The following is a 12,933-nucleotide window of genomic DNA, read 5'->3' as shown; positions in this document are numbered from 1 at the left end:
AAACTTGCATGACACTTTTCAGTCTCTGCCATCTCTGGCTGAAGCCCAGAGTCTGCAAAGCTCTATAATGTTCTTGTGAATGACACACACTTCTCCTGTATTCAGGGCCGGTGCAACCTATTAGGCGACCTAGGCGGGTGCCTAGGGCGCTACAATTTGGGAGGCGGCGACCGTGGCGGTATTTCGGCGGCGGGACCTTCCGCTGCCTCTGTGGGGGGTGGCATTTCGGGGCGGGATTTTCCGCTGCCTAGGGCGGAAGAAAAGCTGGTGGCGCTCCTGCCTGTATTTGAAGACCTCCAGGAAGCACAATAACCAGGAACATGATAATTTCTTTGAGGACAGTTTGCTGAGGGACATAGTGAAAAACAATTCAAGGTTGTTGGTGACTTTCACAGAGCAGCTGCAGATGATGGAGTGCTGCTTCTGGACCCGAGCAAAAAGCACTGACTGGCAGAATCGTATCATAATGCAGGTTTGGGACAATGCACAGTGGCGGTAGAACTTTTGGCTGCACAAGGCCATATGACTGGATCTGTGCACTGAGTTCTCCCCAGCCCTTCAGTGCATGGACAGCAGAATGAGAGCTGCATCAGCAACGGAGAAGCGAGTGGTGATCACACTCTGGAAGCTTGCAATACCAGATTGCTACTGGTCAGTGAGAAATCATTTTAGAGTTGGAAAATACACAGTGGGGCCATTGTTGTGCAAGTGCATAGAACCATTAATTATCTCCTGCTATGCAGGCCTGTAACTCTTGGCAATGTGCAGGACGTAGTGGGTGGATTTGCAGCAATGAGCGTTCCTGAACAGTGGTGGGGCGAGAGGCAGCATGCAACTCTCTATTCTGGCACCAGCCTATCTTGCCACAGAGTACAACAGAAAAGGAAACTTTTCTATGGTTATGCACGTCTAGGTGAATCACTGGGGTGGCTTCACCGACATCAGTGTTGGTTGGTCAGAGAAGATGCATGACACTCGTATCTTTAAGAACACACGGTTGTTCAGAAATCTGCAAGTAGGGACATTTTTTCCTGGCCAGTGAATTACCACTGGTGATATTGAAATGCCAATAATGATGCTAGAGGACCCAGCCTAACCCTTGCTCTTGAAGCTATACACTGGCTACCTGGACAGCACCAAGGAAAGATTCAATTCCCAGCTCAGCAGGTGCAGAATGACAGTTGAATGTGCTTTTGGTAGATTGAAGGGATGCTGGCAGTGTCTACTCACTAGTTTGGAGCTCAGTGAGAAAAATATCCCAAGGTTTATAGCTGCCTCTTGTGTCCTGCATAATATCTATGAGGCCATGGGGGAAAAGCTGCCACCAGGGTGGAGGGCAGACGTGAAGCAGCTGCTGACTGACTCTGAACAGCCAGACTCATGGTTCATAACAAGACCCCACTATGGAAATATGCAGTTGAGGGAAGCTTTGAAACAGCACTTGAACTGTCAGTCACAGTACTGGTCTGTGGGCCTAGATATTTACAGGTTACTTGAAGTGCTTACTGTACATTTATGAATATAACTGGGTGTTTTTCTGTAGCTATGAATTCTATGATGCTTGGCGTGTATTTACAAATACTGTCTGCTTTGTGTACCACTATGCATTCTGCAATGTTTGTTGTGAACTAATAGAGGTGATTTGATTCTCCAAAGAATGCAAGTTGAGTGGGAAAAAAGAAACAATGCTGCAGAAAATCAATGTGGTTCTCACAGGTCAGTGTATGTAAAGCTGTGGTTTTCCTTACTGTCCCTGGCATGGAATGGAAGGGGTAAGGATGTGCCCTGTGATGCCATGTGGTATATTAGGAGTTGCAAGGAGCAGCGACCATGGAATTCTCCAAGGACTGCAAAAGGTGGACAGGTCTGGGATTTCTGGACCCGTAGGTCAATCAGGGCCTGCAGCACTTGAATTTGCTGACTGAGAAGACCTACTACATTCTGCTACATTTCCTGCTGCAACTCCTGGAGCCTTTTACTTGTTCTCTCTTTCCTTCTCCATGCTGTTCGTCATGCTGGCTCTCCAAGCCTTTTGTTCATGGTCTGATGCCTCACTGGCTTGCAGGATCTCACAAATCATGTCCTCCCTCATTCTCTTCTTTCTCCTCCTCTTCAGGGTCAGGTGTTCTGCTGGCAAGGAGGGGGCATCCCTCAAGGCCACCCTGCCGAAAACTGCTGATAAAAACAGACAGATGTGCCACTGGATTTACGGTCACAAGAGAAAGGGAAAGATAAATTTCAAAACTCTTCCCATATACACTTTTAATAAGCTATGCTTATCGACACTTCAGCTTTGGAGTGCCTCTGCACAGCACTGCTCTCCAGTCCCAGACGTGGTGAGTACAGCCTGTCAGGGATGCGGGGGGCTGGAGGAGAGGAAGGATTTTGTGTGTCCTTAAGGTATAAAAAAGACACTTACTTTTTTCCATAACTGGTGTTCTTCGAGATGTGTTGCTCATGTCCATTCCATATTAGGTGTGTGTGCTCACCACATGCACTGGTACCAGAAGTTTTTCCCTCAGCAGTATCCGTAGGGGACCAGCTCTGGCGCCCTCTCGAGTGGTGCCCACATGGCGTGGTATAAGGGGCACCGCCGGCTCTCCCCACCCTCAGTTCCTTCTTGCCGGAAACTCCAACAGTGGGGAAGGAGGGCGGGTTGTGGAATGAGCATGAGCAACACATCTCGAAGAACACCAGTTACGGAAAAGGTAACTGTCTTTTCTCTAACCCTCTTGCTTCTGTGCTTCTCTGTCATGACTGACACTCATCTCCTATGCCTGAGCACGGCCTGCCTTTGGCACCCAGCAGTGCAGAGGGTATTGATTGGCAGTTTTCCACAGGCTGTGGGGATTCTAGCTAATATCCAACTCCCAAGGGTCACAAAAGCACAGAGAACACAGCTGCTGATGGACCATATGATGCTAGTCTGTTTACTGCAATGGTGCCAGCTAAATTTATCACACATGGTGTGGGAAAGTCTCTTACCATGGGGGAAGAAATAAGGCTGCCATCACTAGAAACTTATGGAAGAGGATTGCAAAGTATCTCTCAGGAGGATAAAAGAGACATCCCTATGTACATAAACACAGTGCTCTGCATGTCCCCTCTCTCCACCTAACCCAACAAGGAAATGAAAAGCAGATGCCAACTCTACCTCAGTTGTACCTCTGTCTCTTCTTATACAAGTAAAACAATGAAAAGTCGATACCTTTGTCTTGTTAACTTGGGGCCTGGCCGGGTGCCATCTTTAAAAGTAAACATTGTAAGGGAAAAAAATGTATGCGTACACTTACCTGAGTTCTCTTCCCCCTTCATTAGGCTCATCTGTGCTCGCCTGGTAGGACTTGCTAGACTTTGGTGGAGCCTCAAACAGCTCCTGGCTCACAGCATGGCTGGAGTCCCCTGCTATGTCTCCCCCATCCCATCCTCCTCCTCGCCATTCACAGCTAGGGTCTTGGGCTCCCATGAGGAATCCACAGTGGTCTGTGGGTTGCTGGTGAGGTCTCTACCATGGATGGCATGCAGTTCCTTGTAGAAGTGGTAGGTCTGTGGCGCAGCACCAGATCCATCATTGGCCTCCCTGGCCTTGTGATATTCCTGGCAAAGTTCCTTCGCGTTTACACAGCACTGCTGCTGATCCCTGTTATAACCCTTTCCCTGCACCCCCCATGCAATCTGCTCAGGGATGTCCACGTTTCTACAGCTGGTCCGTGCCCAGGAAATCCAATACTTTCTGTCTACTCCAGGCAGGACTGTGTCTAGTACGTCTGTGTGCATGGAGCTGGCATGGTCAGTTAGGCAAGGCAACTGTATGTAACAAAGGTGAGCTGTGTGTGCTCGCCAAGCTGGGCAATCAGGAAGAGGCATTTCGAAAGCACACAGGGGGAGTTAAGTTGGGAGCAGGGCCGGCTCCAGGATTTTTGCCACCCCAAGCGGCGGGGGAAAAAAAAAAAAAGTCGCGATCACAATCAGCAGCAGCTTCACCACGCCACTTCATTCTTCGGCGGCAGGTCCTTCCCTCCGAGAGGGACTGAGGGATTCGCCGCCGAATTGCTGCCAAAGAGCTGGATGTGCCGCTCCTTTCCGTTGGCCGCCCCAAGCACCTGCTTGCTGCGCTGGTGCCTGGAGCTGGCCCTGGTGTGTGTGTGTGTGTGTGTGTGTGTGTGTGTGTGTGTGTGTGTGTGGTTTCCAGTCTTTGTGACCCATAGGCAGCGGAGTTTAAAAATATAACCAGGGTGGTCACTGTCCATTGGGACAGCTGGTGGAGGTCGTTGGAATTGACACATGTCATGCAGTGGCTACACTCGCTCTGCATTGACCTCAGTAGGTCAACCATGGCTCTCCGCAGTTCGGGCAGGTGTTTTTACTGTGTCGCTGTAGTGGGGCACTTACATCAGCCAGTGACAAATTTGAGTGTAGACACATGCGCAAATAGGCTGATCCAAGATGACTTGCATTGAACTAACTTTGTAGCGTAGACCAGGCCTAAGCACTCAGTACCAGACAAGCAAATTCAGCATGACCCTGAAGTCACAAGAAGTTCTTACTTTGGTTTTGATGTATCAGGATTTGGCTGTTAATGAAGTCATAGGAACAAGCCTGCCAGCAGAGTTAAAACCAAAGATGTCAGAAGGTCCAAGGTGAAGAAACTTTTTCAGCTCTTTTGTAATTTAGCTGCTTACAGGGGTCTATACCAAGTTGTTCAGAAATCATTCATCACAGCATGCAACCTAACAAATCCAGGACACCCTGGCATTAGCCTGTCAGTTTCCAGTCAAACCTTTTGTTCAAAGCATAGTATGGAAGCCTGGTTATTCTTTGGCTGGAGAAGGCACAAAGTCATGGCAACAATAAGCACATGGGATCTTTACCAGGTCTGAGGAGTTAAATACCACTTGGGTGAATTAGTGGAGATTATAATTCACCATAGAGTGTTAACTGTCAAGACAAAGTCGAGGGCCCTCTGAAGATAAGGCACCCAACAGATGTTTGTTTGCCCTCTGTATCTAGTTTTTAATTGTAGTTATCCAAGTGAGAGCCTGAGCCAAACTGATTCATCCAGTTTCCAGCATAAGGGTTGTTCTAGATGATTGACACGTGGGAGTTTAGAAATACAGGAGCAGAAGGGGGGGGATCATATTTTCCCTTATAGCTCCCAAACGGTGAATTATTCAGCTCCATTGCAAATGTGCTCTGCATCCGTGGTCCCACGAGGGCAAATTCTCAGGCCTCCGTCTCCCTCCGTTTACTCTTCTGGATATACTTGAATTCTGTACTGAGCACTGTAAGAAAATGAGACAAAGTTAGTGTCTAATGGCACCCAGGAAATTGTACTGTTTCCAGCTCCTCCAGTGAAAACAATACTCTTGCTATTTCTTTCTCTGTTATGATGCATTCACTTCTTCACATGCTGGTTTCTGTTCTCCCCGCACAGTACAGATGCAGCCCCATTTGTTTTCTGTACTGTAGATGAGAGCTCTGGGTTTATTAATCGTCTTGGGGACGTTTCATGTTTCTGCCTAGGTACTTCTATATCCCTCCAATTCCTATAATAACTGAAATCAGTGGGCGTTAGGCACCTACATACCTTTGAGGATCTGGGCTGAGTGCCTCCCCAAGATTAATACATTCATTCTGACACCATCCCCTGAGGGAGGCCAGTTCTATTGTCCCCAAGAGTCAAAAATCCCATGGGAGAGTGTATACAGCAAGGAGCATGTTGCAGATTGGATCTGAATAGCCTGGGATGGAAGGCTACTCACGTGGGGGCTAGCACTTTTCAAATGGCACTACACTGAACAGGTTTTCTAAAGCAACACAGTCTTCCCTCTCCCCACCCCAGCTGGAGGCTGAAGTCTGTGGGAGAGCAGCCCTATGGCCTGAACTGCCTATGACCCCCAGCAATAGGGCAGGGATCATGAGTATTCAGATAGCAGCTCCCCGAGCTTTCTCCAGCTCCCCATATTCAGCTGTCAAAGGAGATTTGCTTTCCCTGTGATAAGGTTTCAAATACAGAAAAGAAATGGAGGAGTTTCAAACACTGTCTAGCTTGTAAATAAAAACCAGCCAGCAGCGTCAGACTCTATCTCCTCCGCTTCCCACCAAGCTTGTCCCGGCTAACAGCTTGGAGTGTCATGAGGTGATTAATGGAGAGTTCAATGGAGTGGGGGAGGTGTCTGAAGTACCAGAGCCTGGCTTTACAAGTACCGCTTCTATCTACAGCCGGGGCGGGCAAACTTTTTGAGCTGAGGGCCACACTGGGTTTCGGAAATTGTATGGAGGGCCGGGTAGGGGAGGCTGGGCCTCCCCAAACAGCCAGGCGTGGCCTGGCCCCCGCCCCCATCCAGCCCCCTCTGCTTCTCGCCCCAATGCTCCCCCCAGACTCCTACCCCATCCAACCCCCTGTTGCCTGTCCCCTGATAGCCCCCAGAACCTCCACCCCTGACTGCCCCCCGCCGCCCCATTCAACCCCTCCTCTCCTTCCTGACTGCCCCCCCCCCGGGACCCCTGCCCCCATTCAACCCCTGTTCCCTGCCCTCTGACCTCCACGACCCCTATCCACATCCCCGCCCCCTGACCACCACCCTGAACTCCCCTGCCCTCTATCCAACCCCCCCGCTCCCTGCTCCTTTACCGCGCTGCCTGGAGCACCGGTGGCTGGTGGCACTACAGCCATGCCGCCTGGCTGGAGCCAGCCATGCTGCACAGCACAAAGCACCAGGTCAGGCCGGGCTCTGCAGCTGCGCTGCCCCAGGAGCTCGCAGCCCCACCACCCAGAGCATTGCGCCAGTGGTGGGGCGAGCTGAGGCTGCAGGGGAGAGGGAACAGCAGGGGAGGGGCGGGGGCTAGCCTCCCAGGCCAGGAGCTCAGGGGCTGGGCAGGAGGGTCCCGTGGGTCAGATGTGGCCTGCGGGCCGTAGCTTTCCCACCTCTGATCTACAGTGATGTAGGCCATGAAGCCCATGCATTTCTATGTCAAGGGGAACATGAACCCACTAGGGGGAATTCTTCACTTTCTTAAGATCTGAGCCAGAGAGAAGCTGCACTGGCATCCCCACTCCCAGCTGGGGCAGTCCCCCTGACATAAGGGGCCTCTGACAGCTTTTCAACCCCTCCCTCCCTGCCTGTAAGGGCCCTGATGTAGGAGCCATTCTAGGGGCCAGAGGGACTATGTCTGTATCTCAGCCCTAATGACCTGCTGCAGCAGGAGCACAAGTCAGAGTACCACTCAGAGCTACTTTCACCAGTGCCAAAGGTTGAACCAGCTCCAGGCTAGGGGAGGCACGTTGCCACCCTGAACCAGGCTCTGCCCTGGCGCAGGGATAAATTTAGGCCTCTGACTGCATGTGTGTCAGCGCTTGCTCAGATGCAATTGTCCAGATTCTTTACTAGACGGTACCAGTACAAAAGCACATTTCAAACAGAAGGCGCCAGCGTGACAGGATGTCGCATTATGAGAGGAAGGTATATCCTAGGTCCTGACTCCCTCACAGGAAACCTCATCTGGCAGGAAAACAACACACGATGGGGCTTTCTGAAGCCTTCCTCTCAATAGCTCTGGCGGTTTCTTGCAGTTGTACATTGCAGGAACCCCACCTCTAACCTTCTACCGAGGCTGCTGCAGCTCTTCGGCGACCAGAGCGATTCTCTAGCTGCTCACACCTTTCCCACAAGCATCTCGAGGAGCCCTTCAATTAACAGCCTGCGCAGAGTTCAGCTTCCGCTTTCAACCCACCACAGAACTATCACATTCCCTTCACCACACACCATGAATTAGGTGTCTATTATTATCCCAGATAATCCTGATGGGATGGGTGTCGAAATGCAGAGAGGTTCAGCAGCTTGGCCGAAGTCACAGGATGTCAGTCTGTGGTAGAACCGGGAACACAACCAAGATCGCCTGACGACTCAGCTCATATTTCCGGTCTCTACAAGTCATTACCAATCTGATAACGGTACATACAGCCAGAAGAAAACACTAAGCTTGAATAAACATCCCAAATTAAGAAAAAAGTGCATCTTCAGGAGCCCAGAGCACCCCAACAAATCTGTTGTAGGAGCAAAAAGGACAAAAATAGTATGTTCCTGAAGAGTAGTAACTCTGAATCCATCCAAAGCAAACCATTCTACGTTGTTGTTATTACTTATCTGTTTATGTTACTTGCAAGCCTGCCATGCAGAGCTGGTTGGGGGGAAAAAAAAACCTCAACAAAATCAATTTGTTTGTGTCCATTTTCAGTGGAAAATTTTAACAATAAAAAAACCAAATAAACAATTTTTTTTAAGTTTTTGTTTGCTGAAGACTGAAAAAAATTGAAGAAAAGCCAATAAAAATAAATCATGGAAAGCAAAACAGTTTCCACACACACAAAAAAAAATAGTTTAGTTTAAAATTCAGTTCTCCATTGGAATTTTTTTTTCCAGCCAGCCCTACTGCAAAGTACTTTTTGGGGAACACAGATCAAATCGTTGCTCCGAGGAGCTTACAGTCTGAATGGTTTTAACTCTGATCGGTTCATGATGAACCACACAATATGCAAAAATTATGCAAAAATAATGTGGAGATACAGGATAGCTAATCGGCCAAAAAAATTAACCAACCAAGACAAAGACCCATTTGGAAAATCCTACATCAAAGACTGCAGCAATGTTTGATGTCTGAGCCATGCTCCATCCCAAATATAATCAGAAAAGACTGATATGCAACCACTGATTATTAATTGACTAACAATAGCCCAACAATCAACACACTCACCCCTACTCGGAGATGATACAGCTGCTACAGCGAGAGAATAGGTGGTTCTAGCAAGCAGTGAAAACTAATGATGTCCTCTCATCTCTGCCTGCTAGAAGCTAAAAGAATCCTTCCTGAAACACCCATTACTTTTGGATTGCTGATCCTTGGGCCACTAGAATGACTGTGGAGCCCAGAGTGAAATATTAGTAACTGAAGTTCAGGTCTGTACTTTCCCTGAGAGTCCTTGAGTTATATAAAGGCGATTAAAATAACATAGTTGTTGGCCAGTTTAACATTTATGTTACAGTGTCTGATCTTAAAACTGGGATGACAGTGTCACAGATTAAAATTTGGGCATTCCTCATTCCTGCTCCAACTACTAAACCACAACTCTCTCAAACTGGGAATTACCTATTGAAGGTAAATTTTGAAACAAAATATTTTTTAAAAATACAGACTATCAGCATAAGCCACACTTCTTCTTGATGTTGCTGAATCTTCCAAAGAAAAATTAGAATCAGTTAGAAATGCAAAAGGCCTGCTAGGTCATTGAATCCTTTCACACCAAAAGCAGGATATAGTCCATGAGAGATTGTACCAGAAACTCAATTGATACTATAACTTTGATCTTAACCACAATAATCAGCTCTTCCGTACACAATGCCTCCCAAAATATTACACAAAGGATGGATGAAATGATTTGGATAAAAATGATCCAAACCTTCCTCAGACCTCAACTAACCTTTCATTGAACCTGTATGGGGACACAACAAAGAGAGACATTACAGCAGACATGTCTAACCCGCGAAAAAAACACAGAAATTGGGCTTGTTTTGGCTTAATTGGCTTGTGAGTTGCTTGTTGGCTAGTTTTTGGCTTGTGGCTTGTTTGGCTTGTAGCTTGTTGCTTCTTCTTTTTGATCGGCTCCCGCCAAGAAGGGGCAAGGGGAGGAGGAGAGAGAGTCAGGGGTGCACAGCGGGCCCACCACAGTCCCAGACTGCAGGCTGTGGGGATCTAGTCACAGAGTGTTGGGGTTTTTAGGGATTGGTTTGTTTTGAAATGGGATTAGCTGGATTCTTGTCTTATTGTGAAAGTCAGGGTGCTTATTTACTCACGTGAAAGTTGGAAACTGTGCATTAAAGACGCACCTCTGTTCTGGTCCTGACCAGAAAAGTCGTTAAGAAATACTATCCCCACCCCACATTAGTCCCAGTTCCAGCCTAAATAGACAGTAAATACCCAAAACTCCCATCCTTGTTTTACAGACCAGAGATGCTGAGGGCTCAGATAAGCATCTGATCTTTAATGTCTATATCCATTCCAAGCCTCCGAACCATTCGATGTTTGCTTATGCCCCAAAAGTGACCATTTAATAAATGAGCTCAAGATGCAACATTCAACATCCAGCTCTGGGTTCAGATTTCAAACAGCTCCCTTTGGCCAGCTATCTCTGAGGGTAAATATTTTTGGCAACTAGCCTGATCTCACTACTGCTCAGACAATCGGAAGCCTTTTTTTTGTGTAAAACACTAACTTGCACTTCGTCCTTTATGGTCATTGCAGAGCTCAAGTCTTTGAAACTCAGATATGAAGATGTTAAAAGTTATTCCATAAATCACAGGCCATGTAAATTCTGATACGTTTCTGTGTTTGTTGACATGCGGTACACTGTTACCACTCCTTCATCTTGACTCCTGCATGGAAAAAACATTGAGACTCATCTGGATGTGCTGGGAACACTGCACTACCAGAGGAGAATGGACAAAGGCCTCCCCACCCACTTTGGAATAGCCATCACTTCATACAGTTACAGAGTAGGCCCCTAGGTTTTCCCCCGCCCCGCTTGTAATGGGGTTGGCACCTACCTCTCATGAGTGCCCTCTTCTGGTTGGGCGTGCCTGTGTTATTTAGTTCTAGTGACCCTTTTCAGTGATTCTCAGGCAGGTTTGTCAGTGACACAGTGCTCTGGCCAAGTCACACTGTCTGCATGTTAACCAGCACAAACCCCTTCCAGGGTATACGGTCCACCGGGGCATATCTCAGTACCCCTCTGGTGGTGTCTCTCTCTAGCCCTCCCTGGGCTTTGGTCTTTAGTAATCCAGCCCTCATTTGGGCTGCAGCCCTCCCCAGTCCTAGCAACCAGCCTGGAGCTCCCTGAATGCTCCCCCGGGCCCTGCTGCTCTTCCAGACAGACAGCCCTACAGTCCTTTCTTCTCCTGCTCCAAGCAGCAACTGACTACTGCTCTGCTCTGCAGCTCCATTTATATGGCCCTCCTGGGCCCTGATTGGCTGCTTCCCCTACAGCCACTCTAGCCTGCTTGGAGGACCTCTCAACTGTTCCTTCCCTGGGATGGGTGTGGCCGAACCCTGAGGCCTCCAGCAGGGGGTCTTTGGGCCTAGTCCACCCCATCATACCCCTACAGTGAGGTTTTTTTCCACAGGTGCTCTGTCTCTGATCTGACCCAACCTAGTTCACATGGAGCTCCACGGGGTTCCACATTACTTCACCCCTATTCCTTAAAGATATAGCCAATTGCTTGACTACAGTTGTGGGATGTTATTAAGAATGTTTGAGAGACCAATTAACCAAGCTTAGCCAACTTTTATTTGTCAAAGACAAAGGAGCATAATACAGAAAGTAAAGAGTTCATGCTTCATCAGTCCTTCTGGGAAGGAAATCTGGCAGCATCCAGTTCACTTTACACAGGTGTGCTCTGAAAATATGCACTTAAACTATTTATAGTATGGTTAGAGAGCATACTACATGTCAGCAAAGATTAAAATCGATCAATCAACTTTTGGTCTTGCTTTTCTTGTATCAAGCTTATCTTTTGTTTTGGATACTACATTCCAAGTACCAATATGGGCCATGGAGGTACATCCCAATCTGTAACAGGACACATCTTTCATGCATCTTGCCTTTGAATCTGCTGGAGTCCAGCAGACCTTAGAGACCTTATGAATCCTGACTTCAGCTTTACAAAGTGTTATGGGTGTTATCTGAGCCAGGGCCCACAACATCTTGGCACCTGAGGCGAGGAGCTCAAATGAAGCCCTCATGCCCCCTCGCTTGGGCCAAAACTTTGAAAGGTCTCAATTCTGTCTTCTTCCTGTTCTGCTCCTCTCACGGTACTGCTCTGCTACCTACCCCAATAAAGGAGAACTAACAACTTAAAATGCCTTGTTCAAAAATTGTAAGTAACACGTAACTTTCAAACGCCTGAACAGCAAATGTAACTTTTCTTGTCTGCATAGTAAACACTGGCATTTTTATCTGTTTGAATAATCAAAGTGGTGCTTTCTGTGCCTTCCTGGTTGCAAAGATTTGAACTGCTTCCTGCTGAAGGTCCACAGTCTGGGCCAGCTCATGCTCTATTGAGATGGTTGCAAGGTCGACCAGCCTCTCCTGTGTCATTGTGGAGTGTAGATGTGTTTTTATTAACTTCAGCTTGGAGAAGCTGTGTTCTCCACTGGCAACTGTTACAGGAAGTGTTAGAAGTATGCACAGAGCAACAAAAGCATTTGGAAAGACGGTAGTCATCTTATTTGTGCACATATATTCCAGAACAGCCTTTGGAGTTGATCCTGCTGAAATGTATCTTGAAAGGGCTTTCAGTTCATTACCTAAATCACTCGCATAAATATCGCGTATGTCATCACGTGTCAACACTGTCTCTAGTGCCCTGCATTGCTGGTGTAGGCCTTCTTCAGGTACAGTGAGGAGTTTTGGAATATCATACAACATCCCAAATATACTGCTGTGTTCCTTGAGCTGCATGAGACGTTCTTCAACTGACTGTATTGCACAATCTAGCACCTGGTTAAAGAATTCAACTTTGAATTGTTGTTTGGGGTCTCTTATGGGATTATCCTGTGCCTCGTAATCAAAATGTCTTCTTCTTCGGTGACTCTTGTATTCTTGAATGGGTGGGAAAATAGCTTCAGTGTGAAGTTCCTCTGCCAACTTCTGTGCACTCTTCAGAACGTTTTGAAATCCCTCATCTGACCGGTAAGACTGTAAGTATGACTTTGCTTTGTCCAGTTGTTCCATTGCTCCAGATATATCAAGGTCAACACCTTGGAGTCTCTTGCTTACAACATTTATTTCAAACAGTATGTCATGTCACAATACTAAGCCACACAGAAATTTGAAGTTATGTATGTTTCTGGTGATTCCATTTCCCTCTGCCACTGTTC

The 12,933-nt window shown here is 47.5% G+C and overlaps 1 long non-coding RNA gene across 2 annotated transcripts in view; it reads right to left on the bottom strand.

Moving 5' to 3' along the window:
* Positions 1-1,709: 1,709 nt before the first annotated feature.
* The window catches only part of LOC117881912, a 78,598-nt gene continuing 67,374 nt past the window's right edge, over positions 1,710-12,933 (bottom strand). Inside the window, exons 2-3 of one of the 2 annotated variants that reach the window (XR_004646888.1) lie at positions 3,294-5,282; positions 1,710-2,172 (exon numbers count right to left, since the gene is read on the bottom strand). This is a non-coding gene — a long non-coding RNA (uncharacterized LOC117881912). Of the gene's footprint in view, positions 2,176-3,293; positions 5,283-12,933 lie in introns of both variants that reach the window. The other variant, XR_004646889.1, reaches the window with a different exon arrangement.

This window comes from Trachemys scripta, chromosome 8 (genome assembly GCF_013100865.1).
Source record: "Trachemys scripta elegans isolate TJP31775 chromosome 8, CAS_Tse_1.0, whole genome shotgun sequence".
In the NCBI taxonomy this organism is placed as follows: Eukaryota; Metazoa; Chordata; order Testudines; family Emydidae; genus Trachemys; species Trachemys scripta.
Note: the sequence above shows the minus strand (reverse complement) of the source record. Positions and strands in the feature narration are given on the sequence as shown.